The sequence below is a fragment of the Gopherus evgoodei genome, chromosome 7 (assembly GCF_007399415.2).
Source record: "Gopherus evgoodei ecotype Sinaloan lineage chromosome 7, rGopEvg1_v1.p, whole genome shotgun sequence".
NCBI classification, from domain to species: domain Eukaryota; kingdom Metazoa; phylum Chordata; order Testudines; family Testudinidae; genus Gopherus; species Gopherus evgoodei.
This window is the reverse complement of record NC_044328.1, coordinates 104,348,511-104,362,182: the sequence shown is the minus strand read 5'-3', so window position 1 is coordinate 104,362,182 and position 13,672 is coordinate 104,348,511. Positions and strand designations below refer to the sequence as shown.

Genomic DNA, 13,672 nt, shown 5'->3' with positions numbered 1-13,672 from the left:
GCTCTGAGCCCCCCTCTGTAGCATGAACCCCTCATCCTCAGTCCCACAGCCCTCACCCCACAACCCAACCCTCTTCCCTAGCCCTGAGCCCCCCCACATCATGAAACCCTCATCCTCAGCCCCCCAATCTTCACCCCTGCACTCCCTCCTATCCCCAAACTTCCTCCCAGAGCGTGCACCACCTCCCCCTTCCTACACCCTCACCCCCAGTCCAGAGCCTGCACCCAAACTCCATCCCAAAGCCTGCACCTCTCATCCCCTCCTGCACACCCACCCCCCGCCCCAGCCCGGAGTCTGCACCCAGCACCCAAACTCCATCCCAAAGCCTGCACCCCTCCTGCACCCTAATCCGCAGCCCAGGACCTGTACCCCAGTCCTCCCCCCCGAAACCCCGTCCAGAGCCTGAGGCAGGTGGGTGCGGAGTTGGGGGGTGGGTTCTGGGCACCACCAAAATTTCTACAAACTTGCCACCCGTGTCAACCACTAGCAAAAGGCACTCAAGCACAACAAAAATATAGTGACTAATATGCTTCCAGGAGCAAGGCACAATGAAACAGTAACCTGAGTTAGCTAAACACAACTCCAGACAGTTTTCACGGTTAACTATCAGCTGACAGGGGGAAATTAAAACAAACTTCTCAGTGCCAGGCCAATATACATGGTAGTATTCCCTTCTAATCCCTAACTTGCTCTCAGCAAATCTAGGCATGACAGAAAAGGTAAATCCCACAAAACTGGAGATTCCAGAGACCATCAACCAATGGATTTCCATAGCTACTGCCTAAACCAGATCAGGCCAACTACTAAGAACACAAAATGGGGGATGGGAGGGAAAGCTATTCCTTCTTCAGTGATGGCTGACAAATAATGTGCTTTGCTTTTGCCAGCAGCTTTGTGTCTGTCTGAAAAAGGTAGCTGGCATGGGGTTGCATATTCACCAGCAGCTAAATGATGTATTGGCAGTTAAGTGACCATATTTTAAACTGAAAAGCCTGTCACCTCACCTGTCCAGGGATGGGATGAGGGTGTCAGGGAAATATGCATAGACCAAGAGAAATTGCCTACTCCTGCTCAGCCAAGAAACTCCCTTCTCCTCCTCCTTCCCCGCTGCCCTGTGGATTTAAGTCTAACTATGGGGAGTGTTTGGCTCAAGGACTCATGCAGTGGGGGTCGACAGTCTCCAAGAGGCCTTGCGGTAGGGGCGAAAGCAGGCTGGCTATTTACAACAGGTTTAGAGGGCAAGGAAGTCTTTGAGGGACACATGCACTCAGCCAGCTGTCATTTGCACCATCTGCGCTGACCAATGGCTCCTTCAGGTGACAAGCCTGCAGGAGTTTAGAAAAACTGGGATCAAACAGTCATTTTTGAGAACGCTCCCAGTATTCAGGAACGCACGGTCACCCTAACTGGCAACCTTTCACCAATCCCAGAGTGCACAGAAAAGCCTAATCCTGTGGAGGGAGGAATCATCATTTTAAAATGAGTATGTTATACATACCGCTTAGCTTAAATTACTTGCCTAGGATTTTTTTTCTTTTAAATCTTTCCCTAAATCTGTCTTGATCATATAGATATCTCATTTGTTTAAGTGCATTCAGCATTTAGAGCTCATTTCACATTCTCTGGGTTTTTCTCTGAATGAGAGGTATTTTGCATATCTTTTTACCAAACTTCTGAGGAGCATGGATTTAATTATAGTGAGTGCCAACGAATGGGATTGACCTCAAATGAGATTTTAGTGGGTTCATGCCATCTGTTTTCATTTTTTCCATGAATTCCTAGTAACAAAGAGATCACTCTAACTAGTGACAATTTTCTCTTTTAAAAGGAAACAACATCACTCTGGGCTTTTTTTTTTTTAAGCATGCAGTAAGTTGAAATTAAAATAAAGTTAACAAAATGCAAAAATCCATCCAAGCTCCATCTGCCAAAAATAAACAGTTTTTGAAAACAAGTTTCACATCCCTGACAATGATGACTGTGTTTATAGCATGGTTCTGTTGCCTTACTTCCTTCTGCTATCACTGCGAGCTTTCGCCCTGCGTTTAGAAATAAAACAGAAACACATTGAACTTGCTGAACTAACTGTTGCCACACTGCAACTCTAATGGGCTTAGTGACCACAACCTACAGGGGCCAGAATGTGTCAACAGCAAAAGGGCCAACCTCAATCACTGTCTGTGCTGTAGAGTTGTTATATGTTTAATTCTTTGCAGCTTAGTTCTCCTGCTGTTTTGGCTGTACAGAATCAAGGCTCATATATTGCAGCAGCCTCTCTACCTCGTGTAATGCCACAAAGGTCCCAGCAGGAGATCTTTCAGTAGAGCAGACAAGCCAGGGCAAGCAGGGCATCACAACTTCCTATTAAGATGACTTATTAGATTGGGGGCTTGACACAGCTTTTATTTAACCACTTCATTTGTCAGCCACCGAAAGTTTGAATTGTCTCTAACTCTGAAACAAAACAAATGGTTTGTTGATTTGTGTCCTCCGCTTCATCTATAAATAAACAGATCGTACAGTTCTGATATCATTTATTATCATAATAATAAAGTTTTCCCTTACTATCTGATATCCAATCACATAGTAATTTATATTAAATAGGTGCACTCCTGGTGGACGGGTCACTGCTTATTCGGGACTTTGAGTACGGTTATAGGAGGCCAATAGGGAAGTGGTTAAATTACTGAAAGTGCCGGAACAGTTTCCTGCCTGCACAGGCCTAAGGCAGTGCCTGCTGTTTGGAGTAAAAGAGAGTACCTTGCCTTGTCCCAGGTGGCGGACAGGCAGACCATGTTATTAAGAAGCAGAGACTGCAAAACCTTGATCTTCAGACAAGGCCCCTAATTAGTCCCTAGCAGGAGAATAAATGGCATTCCACATCAGCAAGGATGAAAAAGGCTTCTTCCAATTTCATTAGGTGATCTCTACTAATGCCAGTTTTTAGGATCATGTTGGGAACTTTTGTTGTTTGAGCCACTTCATGATTCAATATTTCTGCTCATTTAAAATATTAGCAAATGTCCTGTTTCAAACTCTGCACCGTGGGGGAAACATTAGCATCCTAACAAATAGCTTTGTGCCCTAGTGACTGCTCCTTTCTGCCCTCTCTGATCCTGATCCAAAGCCCATTGACATCAAAGGCAGTTTGTGCACTGACTTCACTAGGCTTTGATTCAGGCCCTGTGAGAACAATATTTTGAAGTGATTCTTAATGGAGCTTCTGTGATCTCCTTTTTATTTCAGTGTAGAAATTGCACACTGAAGAATATGTTTTAAATTTTGGCATAGTTCTGATTAGCATTGTTTTTGCACTAGACTTGTTTTTATAAAAAAATATCTATTAAAAAAATCTATCAAGAAACTTTGATGTCCTAACTTTGATTTATAAACATTCCTAGTAGAGAAAGCATCCTTGTCTAAATAGTCTCAAGGCTCACAAACTTCATCTAGTTCTATCATATAATGGTACAGTAGTTTTCAAGGACTGTCATTGCCCAGATGATTTGGCACAATTTGATTTTATTCATTCCTATAGTATCTGCTGTTATTCGTAACTCAGATTAGCAATTTATAGAATAGAATTTTAAAATTGGCAGGGACCTCAAGAGAAATTCTAGTCTAGTCCCCTGCATCAAGGCAGGACTAAGTATTATCTAGACCATCCATGACAGGTGTTTGTCTAAACTTCTCTTAAAAATCTCCAATGACGGAGATTCTGCAACCTCCCTAGGCAATTTATTCCAGTGCTTAACTACCTTGACAGGGAGTTTTTCTTATTGTCCAACCTAAACCACCCTTGCTGCAGTTTAAGACTATTGCCTCTTGTCCTACCCTCAGAGGTTAAAGAGAACAATTTTTCTCCATCCTCCTTGTAACAACCTTTTATGTACTTGAAAACAGTTATGTCTCCCCTTAGTCTTCTCTTCTCCAAACTAAACATATTTGACTCATATTTAGCTTGTGATCCACTATGACGCCCAGATCCCTTTCTGCAGTACTCCTTCCTAGGCAGTCATTTCCCATTTTGTATGTGTGCAACTGATTGTTCCTTCCTAAGTGGAGCACTGTGCATTTGTCCTTATTGAATTTCATCATATTTACTTCAGACCATTTCTCCAGTTTGTGCAGATCATTTTAAATTTTAATCCTATCTACCAAAGCACTTGCAACCCCACCCAGCTTGGTATTGTCCACAAACTTTCTAAGTGTACTCTCTATGCCATTATCTAAATCATTGATGAAGATATTGAGCACAACTGGTCCCTGCAGGACCTCACTTGATATGCTCTTCAAGCTTGACTGTTAACCACTGAGAACTATTTTCTCAAAACTGTTTTCCAACCAGTTATGCAACCACTTTATAGTAGCTCCATCTAGGTTGTATGTCCCTAGTTTGTTTGTGAGAAGGTCAGTATCAAAAGCCTTACTAAAGTCAAGATATGCCACACCTACCACTTCTCTCCATCCACAACTCTGTCAAAGAAAGCTATTAGGGTAGTTTGACAATGCTGGCATTATAGAAATCTGGAAAATTCATCATATCCATGCAGGAATTCAACCACCTCTAGATCTTTGTGTGCAGATTAACTTTATTGTGTAAAGAATTTAAAACATAAATAACAAAATGTGATCATTTTTGAATTACCCTTCCAGAAAATCAATAAAGTCCTTTCTTTAAAATATTTGTTTTATAGATGATTATTGTGAGTCACAAAATAATTATACCTGCATTGTCTTACTTCACTCTATCTACTTTTATTTGGAATCTTCAAAAAAGGATAGTTTAATCTCATATTTTTAATATTTTAAGATGTACTGTGAAAATCTGTAAAGCAATGTATAGTAAGAGGAAGAATTATTCTGTTTTAACAATTTAATGATAGTCCTCTAACGCCTAGGAAACAAACTTCTAAATGGTCTCTTCTAAGAAATTATCATTATTCAGGAATATTTCATGTTACCGTGAAGAAGAGGATAAGTTATTAAGATTTAAATTGTTTAAACAGGGTTTGGGATGTTTGTTTTATTCTTGCTGTACTATGATTAAGCAGTGACTTTTTGCCTACATGTACCCAAATGTTGACAGACAATTGCAAAACTAACAGGTGTGATTTCCTCTAAGTGGAATTTTTAAGAATGACTAAAATTTGCTCTCCTAAAAGCAGAGTGTTTTGTTTTCTGGATTCAGTGTTTTCTGGATAGAATATGCAGTGCTCAGTTTACAATTTGATGCGAGAGACTTCCTTCTGCATTATTTTAACCTGTATGTTTTATTGATTTGAAATGTAAGAAATTGTATGCCAAAACTTTGGTTATTGTAACTAGTTCTAAACAAGAAAAACTAACATGAGTTTTGACAACAAACAAAACCTGTTTTTGTTCTATCAGTTGTGTTTAAAAGAGTCCAATTTCAAACCAAACACAACTTGTGGTTATTCTGTCAGATATTTATATAGCCGCTGGGGCGCCATAGTTATGCACTGCATACATCATTGTATTTTTAAAATGTACTTAATGAACATTTTTTCTTTTCTGGTAACTACTTCATTGCCTTAAATGAATGCATTCCAATAGAATTTGTAACAAATGAGTACTTTGTGTTTGCATTAATGCCAAACACGTTTAACAAATTTTTAACAAGGAACGCTGGCATAAAGCCAAACTCCTAGAGGGACACTGAAGGAATGCTATAAATTCAAACTAGATTTTACCTTTTCATTTAACTCAGCAAGTGTCTTAGGTGTCTTTGGCATCTCAGTATTGCAAGTTTTCTATTTCAGGTTGGATAAAAATTTATATTTTAATTATTTCTCTGGGTTTGGCCCTCTTTGCTAGAGACTTTTAAATCCATATAGCAGTGTTTGACAGAATGCTATACTCATTTCGAAACAGGCAGATCTTTATTCATTCAAAATCTTCTTTGTGGATCTGTCCCCTCCCAAGAATTTGGCAGTCAAAAAGTTACATGAACAATACAAGTCCTCAGGTTGCATTGACAGAGGAGTTCAAATTGTAGGTTGCCTATTGTGTTCAATAATGTATTAATATAACAAAAATTATAGTGGAACACATTTTTATTAGATTTGCATTTAAAAAGCACTCAGTGTTGTCCCTAGTGTTGAATTTCAAGTTTCTAAATTTTGAGCATGTTTGCATCTGCACTTGAGTGGAAGGGGAAAAACAGTCCACAAGATTCTCATTGATCTAAGCTGCAAGATTGCACTGAAGTCATGAACAGATTCTTAGCTGAATCCAGCAGCTGAATCCAACTGCAGTCTTTCTGTTATGCCTACATGGTACTTGTCACTGAAGACTTTGGGAATCACCTATTCTGTAATACATGCTAATACTGACAGTTACAAGTATCTGAACAAACCACATGCTCCCTTTTTACTTGTAATTCAATATATGAAAGTAATCTTTTTTATGGTGTATAGTTTTAATCAAATACAGAGACTGAAAAATAATAATATTTAACACCCATCCAAGAATCTCGAAGCACATTTCAGATATTAAGCCTTACAACTCCTTGTGAGGTAGTTCTGTGTTATTTACCTTCTGATTTAAGGCATAGAAAGCCTAGAAAGCCCCAAGGTCAGACAGAGTCAGTGGCAGAATCAGGAAGAGAATTCCGTGCCACTTTTCATAACGCATCTCAATATTTCATAATTAGGGTTGACCACAAATACTTAAGAATGCATTTGGATTGCAATTGCATTCAGATTATAATGTGGCATTCCATAGCACAGTTTTAAAACTGCTAGTATCAATGGTCTCTAATCCTATTTTTGAATTATTACTGTTTTGGCTAGTTGTTTAGACCAAGCAAATTAAATTATTTAACATAATTTGTTAGTACTTTGATCATAATAAATAAATCTTCACTAGGAATAAAAGAAATTCATTCTGACAACACTTTTAAAGATAAGTCATAATGCAGATGTCTTCTAATAGATTGTTAAGGAGCAGAAATGGCCCTACTGGCTTTTCATTAATGATAGCTTTGTAGTACCAACATTTGGTTAGATACCAATTTCCTAACAGTAACTGGCTATTTTCTCTCTCTCTCTCACACACACTAATGACCATATCAGTTGTTGGCCTTTTATGCTGGTACAATGTGTAATAGGTTAGAAGAGGGCAATTTAAGGCTATGTGAATGAGTATCTGGTTTTGTATGTGGGTGCTTGTTGCAAACATTTGGAAAGCATATGGAACATAATGGACATTAACCCAGATGTCAAAAATAGCCAGCATTTTACTACCGTTATTAAACAGTTTCCCCTTTAACCCCTTTGTGTTTGCCCTCTCTCTCCCCCAGCTTGTTTCTGCAAATAACCACTGAAAGGAAAGGACTGGAGGCAGAAACTAGTAATCAGGCAGGTGTCTTTATCCAAAAGAGAAATAATCTGAAAATACATTATGAGCAATCACACTTTTTATATCTTCAGATCCCTGTGTAATTTTCATTCAGTGATATCTAATTGACATTCAGAGGTGCTGAGCACCTGTAGCTTCCATTGACATCACTTGGAGTTGTGGGTGCTCAGCGCTTCTGAATATTGGGTCCAATATATCTAGCCAATTCTTGGATTTGTATTTTTTTGAGTGACTAAGGCTGTGTACTGCACTGAAGAAACAGAAATATATATTATATTTACTCAGACTTTGTAGCTGTTTGACAGCAACATCCTTTTATATATACATATTTGATTTATTTGAAAAATAGTGTGCATTTCCCACTTGTGGTGAACAGGTTTTTCATATACTTCCAATAATATAATTTCCTGAAGAATGGATTGGTTGATTAAGTGGGTGGAGTTTTATCCAGGAGTTCTCTTATTGTACATCAAACCCTAAATGAAAAGTAGGAAAATGGACTTCAGAGAGATTGTATTTTGCATGTTATTGCTCTTCCTCAGACTAGCATTGTTTGATCTGAGTTCTTTACTTTTAACAGCATAAATGAGTGTTAATTACAAAGGTGCTTTAGCTTGTAAAATATCAAGATATATAGAAGATTGTGATAAAACAATCATTCTGATGGTTTTATTCGTTTCCCAACCTGTTAAAAAAATGGTGTAGACATTTTTTGTTCTAATACTTGCAGGAATGTACACTTCTCATTAATTTCCATGGGTTTTTCCTGTATCTATATATCTCTTTGGATGATTAAAAAATCCTCAGTACCCAAAAGAATGGAAACTATGCACAGTTCACAAAATGTATCACGTGCTCTGACTTACAGTTTTCATAAAAAGTTTGCAAAGATTTTATGTGCCAGAAGTAGTAACATGATCTACTTTAGGAACTCCCTTGCTTTCCAGCTCTGCAGAAGTCATTTTTGTCCTATTCAATGGCCTGATCCAAAGCCCATCTAAGTCAATGGGAATCTTTCCTCTGACTTAGATGGATTTTGGACCAGGTCATAAGTGTTTAAGCAAAAGAATTGCAACAAGTTCTTGTAGGAAGATTGATAGTTCATCTGACTATAAATCTATGCAGCCACCACACAGACTTGTACCTGTAAATACAGATTTCAAATTCTTAAACAGTGTGGAGCTGCACTTTCAGAATAACCACACTGAGAAAGTGTTATCTTTTAAAAATAAAAAGCCATTTTAGCCAAATAATTCTATTTACAAAATAACTTCATCATAGTCTTTTAACAGTACCAAGAGCACAAAGATGATTTGTTTAATGCAATAATATATTTTATGCCATTTTTAAACAAACATTTTGGAAACTTGTCAGTTACATGAATGTGAGACCAACAACTGAGAATCCTAGCAGATAAATGCATTTGTCCTTTTTTATTCACACACTCAATAAACTAATGTGCACATGTATTGCAAGGGAAGTGTTTAATCCGCCCACCCCCCATCTGACATATACATGTATTGAATAAGACTGTTTGACTGCACTATATTCAAGGCTGTTAGGCATTTTATTGTTACTTGAGTTCTGTTGCCATTATAGCGAGTTGGGTCTGACCCTGAGTATACTTACTACCAGATTTTGTGCCTGGTCCAAAGCCCATTGAAGGCAGTAGGAGTCTTTCCACTAACTTCCTAGGATTGTGACTCTGGCCCATAGTGCTTACTATTTTGAGAAATCCCATTGACTTCAATAACACTGCTCATACTAGTAAATACAATGCTTGTGCGTAAGTGGCTACAGACAAAAATAGTCATCGTGAACATTTGTATATTTTAACCTTTTATAAATCGGAGATTTGCATTTCTAAAATACCTCAATCTACTTTCTAGAAATTTGAAATGGACTTACCTTAAAATATACTAGTAAAATGTTTTGTTGTTTTCAGTACTTTCAATCCTGGAAGGTCCTGAGAGGTACTGAATACTCTCACCTGCCATGGAATTAATTGGAAATTAAGAGCCCTCAGCACCTCTTGGGAGGGGGCAGCAGCAGCAGGCTCTTATTTCAGATAGTAATTGCTTTTTTACTTGCAGACAAATGAAAGGAGATGCCTTCTTTCAAAATAAAGACCTTTAGGTTTGTCAGCAACTGCAGCATTTCCACTCCTAAGATCCTGTCTATTTGCGTAAGACACGCAAATATGTTTAACATGGAAAAAAATCACAATATCTAGTGGTATCTAACATCATTGGAATTTAAAAGCAGCCCTATTCTTTTAGAGCTTGCTGTACAAGTAAACTGTAGAAGAAATAAACATGGGCCTAGGTACTAGGATGACTGGCACTCTATAAATATAATAGGTTCAAATCTGGAAATCTTTAAGTTCTGACTCTTCCCCTACATAGGCAAAATTTCTTCTTACTTCCATAAGAGCTTTGATTGGGTAAGAACTGGCACTATTTGTACCTGTCAAGCATTTTAATAATTGGAATGGTTTATTGTGTTGTTACAGTTGTCAGAGGAGCTGGAGAAAGAGGAGGAAAAATGCAGCACTGCAGAATTAAGCTGATAATCTATTGCAGTCGATCTCCAAACATAACCATGACATCCTGGAGCAGATCATAGAAACAGAAGATGAATGCTGAGGTTGTTACCAGATGAAATGCTGCATGAATTGGTGTCTACTCCATTATTTCTTGTAGTCATTATGAAGTCAGATGCTCTGGAAAATAATGAAGGGGACTCAATCAGAAATTACAAAAACTTCATTTCCGCCTTTAATGGGTCTTGTGTTCAGAATATTATTATTTAATGACGTTCAGTTAAATGAATTCTTTTAACCAATTTTGATAAATTGGTATTGATTTTTAATGTATATTTCAGGTTGTGTTAGGTGCAGTATCTTCATCTGCTGATTCTGCCTAGCGTATTCTACAGTAACACTTCTAAAGTGGACGAGATTGTCAAAGAGGTATTAGTACACTATTATATAATGGAGTCTGCATTAATCTTACCCCCAGTTAGAAGTGGGCTTTTCAGAAAAGTAAAAACTAAGCCTTTACCCTCCTCTGTTTTCTTATATCTACTGTTACTCAAATAATCACATTTTGATAACGTGACGAGTATTAAGCTCTGGGCCAGGTTGGAAATGAAATCAATTTTTGGTACTACTTGCTGTTGGCAAGGATTAGCCTTATGAAAATATGGTGTGTGTCTCTGACAATGCATGGGACATCTAAATTGATCATCAATAATTTACATACCAAATATATATATTAGCGGATGGTAAAAGCTTGAGGTATGTATATGTACATATGTGTATACATGCACACGTATACAGGAGTGGATCAACCTTTTAACATCCGAATGCATACAGGTATGTATTAATAAAAGCTGGGACTCATAAATATATCAAGATAAGAATGCTGTGAATACAGTATATGCATTAGGCCTCCTATAAATGATGGACCATTTGTCACTGTTGTCTGTAGTGAACAAACAGCCTCCATCATGGATCCCAATGAATTTTCAATGTTAAACAAGAAAATATTAATGAATGAGGAGAAAATAAAAGCTGTCTGTATCAACAACGAATTTCACATAAAGATGAATAATTTAAAGCACATGCCAGGAAAAAGAAAAAATCTGAAATCATTCTAATGTAGTGATGAGACACAAATGAGAGTTAAATTTCTACCACTTCCTCAAAGAGAGGATCCTTACAACTTCATAACCATTTTCAGCCAGTCTGGCAAACGTGCAAATGTTCAGCTGTTTTACTGATGCATCTCTCTTTTTGTCAGTGGAAGAAGTACTTCTCTACTGATGTGAGTGGCAATTGAATATTTGCATTATTAAAGGACAAACAATAAATTTAAGCATGAGTGGCCTTCTTAGTGATTTTTCTTTGCTGCTGTAAAAAAAAAAGTATTCTAAAATGGTTATTCTGAAAGTCTTGCACTGAATTTAGAAAAATATTATTTTTTGAAATCATTGGTGCAATTATCCCTAAAGTAACATCCTATGTGAGCCATACCTATATTAACCCCTTTAAAATGATTGCTGTGTAGAAAACCGTATTTTATTGTACCATCATTTTTGGTGCAAATAAAGAGCAACTAAGTCAAGCAGGAATCCTTCTTGATATTTCATCTCAGTAAATAGAATAAAATGTATAGAATTAGTATAGCATAGGTGATCCAAATTCATTCATGTTTAAAAAGTTTGTCCTTTAACTATCAATGGAATTTTAGATCTTTGTTTTCAAAACAGCAAAGCTCTTGGGAATTTATTTAGCACATATGACAAATGTTGCACTTGCAAACTCAGACAACAGAACTTGTTTCTTGTGGTGAACTTGTTGTCATAGTAAGGGGCAACTGTCTGTGTCTCTTACAATCAGGTCTTTACCTTAACTCTGCAACTGAATACTTGAAGTAGGAAATACATTAGGTGAAAATAGGGTCATAAAAACAAAACTGTATAGTTAGATATTTATATGTATGTGCCAATTTTGTCACAGACATTATTTTAGGAGCACTTTTTGCTCCATTCGTATTGTAAGAGTATTAATCTAAACTTTTATCAGGGGTTATGAGTTAGCCCCTAAAGAAAAAAAATTGTCTAACATTTCGTTTTTTTCATTTCATGTGATATCTATGATGTTTGGAGAAAAATCTTTTCATATACTGAAATAGACTCTCGGGGTTTACAATAAACACTGTGATGTTGGGAAAATATTTTATTTCAGCAATGTTTGGTAGTTCCTCCCCTCCTTCTAAATGTAAGAAATTAAACCAACTTTTGGCTAACATTTAAGATAAATAATTATTATTTTAGTGTGGAATCAGGCTTGTACTGCACATTCTTTCTTTCATTTAAATGTACAGTATGAATTTTGTATTTAATGAATTTTGTGTATCTAGTATGCACGTAACTGCACATTGACTTTCATTTGAAAGTGGGTTTAAATTTCCTTTTTCAACAGTGTTTATGAAAAGACCTCAGATGTGTTGGCACAAACTATATCTGCAATGTGTGTGGGGGGAGGGTTGTTTTTTCTTTTTTTTGTGTAGAGTGATGTTTGAATGTGATGTTCTGCAACAATGGGTCAGTATTCTCTATTTACCTTAACCCCTCATTTGATAGTGCTTCATGTAATAATTTCCTCAAGTGAGTGGCATGTTCTGGATTGTGATATTGATATGTGGTTAAGGACATTGATATGAAACTAAGGCATCCTTAGAAATTACCAGTGGGCATGTATTAGACAGTCATTGTAATTTAATGTCTAGTAAAAGTGTGAAGTATCAAGGTATTTAGAGAACATAACATTATTATCATGTGTATGGGAAGTACTTACTGTTGATCAGCTTGTTTCTATTCATCAAATAAACTGTTTCTTTCTGAAATCAGTATAGTGTCATTAAAGCTAAGTTTAATGACTATAAACAAATATAAGATGTTTTCCACATGGTAAATTCATCACACTCTTCTTTTCTCTAATTGCTGCCATTCAAAGTAATTTATCTTCCTCTTGTTACTGTTACACAAACTGTTTCAAGAAGGAAACTGTCTCTTAGGCCCCAATCCCACAAATACTTACGCACCAGAGTAACTTTACTTATGTAAGGTAAGTAAAGTTACTCATGCTAGGAAGTATTTTCAGATTTAAGGATGTAGTGAGCAATATACTCTTTGCATGGTTTTCTAAAACATAATATTTTGTGTGACCCTTTATAATTGCATAGAAAATTACATTTTGTTTATATGCTTTACTAACCAAAAGCCATTAGGTGTGAAATTCTCTACACAGTCAGCTCCTTTTTCAGCTGCCTGGTAAGTGGTTCGCCTTTTCCATTATGTTCATTTTTTTAGAAAAGGAACTTTTGTTGCACAGGAATTTCTGACCTCATCGAACTCCCTGGACCAACTCAGTGACGCATAGCAGGAGAATAAAAGGTAAGTAAGTATGCATTTCAGGTAGGTTATTTAAAAACAGTCTCTTAGTTTTAAGCTCTGTTTCTTTACCTATAAATTATTCCTCATGGTAAGAGCAATATAAGGCTATATAATACTGTACTTATATGGGATATATTAAGTTGCACTATTAACTACATCTAAATGCACATTTATTATATATTTTACTTATGCCTATCTGTCCTGGAGTTGGAACACTATAAATTGAGTATTGATTGCTCATAACATTTTCTTTCTGAACCAACTGTAATCATTCATGATTGCTTGGCTCTTTATTCGGACAACACATATGGTGTATTAGAATTCAGCC

The 13,672-nt window shown here is 36.8% G+C and overlaps 1 protein-coding gene across 5 annotated transcripts in view; it reads left to right on the top strand.

The window, feature by feature from the left end:
* Window positions 1-12,746, top strand: part of ERC2 (ELKS/RAB6-interacting/CAST family member 2) — an 840,807-nt gene extending 828,061 nt beyond the window's left edge. For all 5 annotated transcript variants that reach the window (XM_030570319.1, XM_030570317.1, XM_030570316.1 and 2 more), the window contains one exon: window positions 9,896-12,746. The gene's annotated coding sequence lies outside the window, so the exon portion shown is untranslated. The remainder of the gene's footprint in view (window positions 1-9,895) is intronic.
* Window positions 12,747-13,672: the final 926 nt, after the last annotated feature.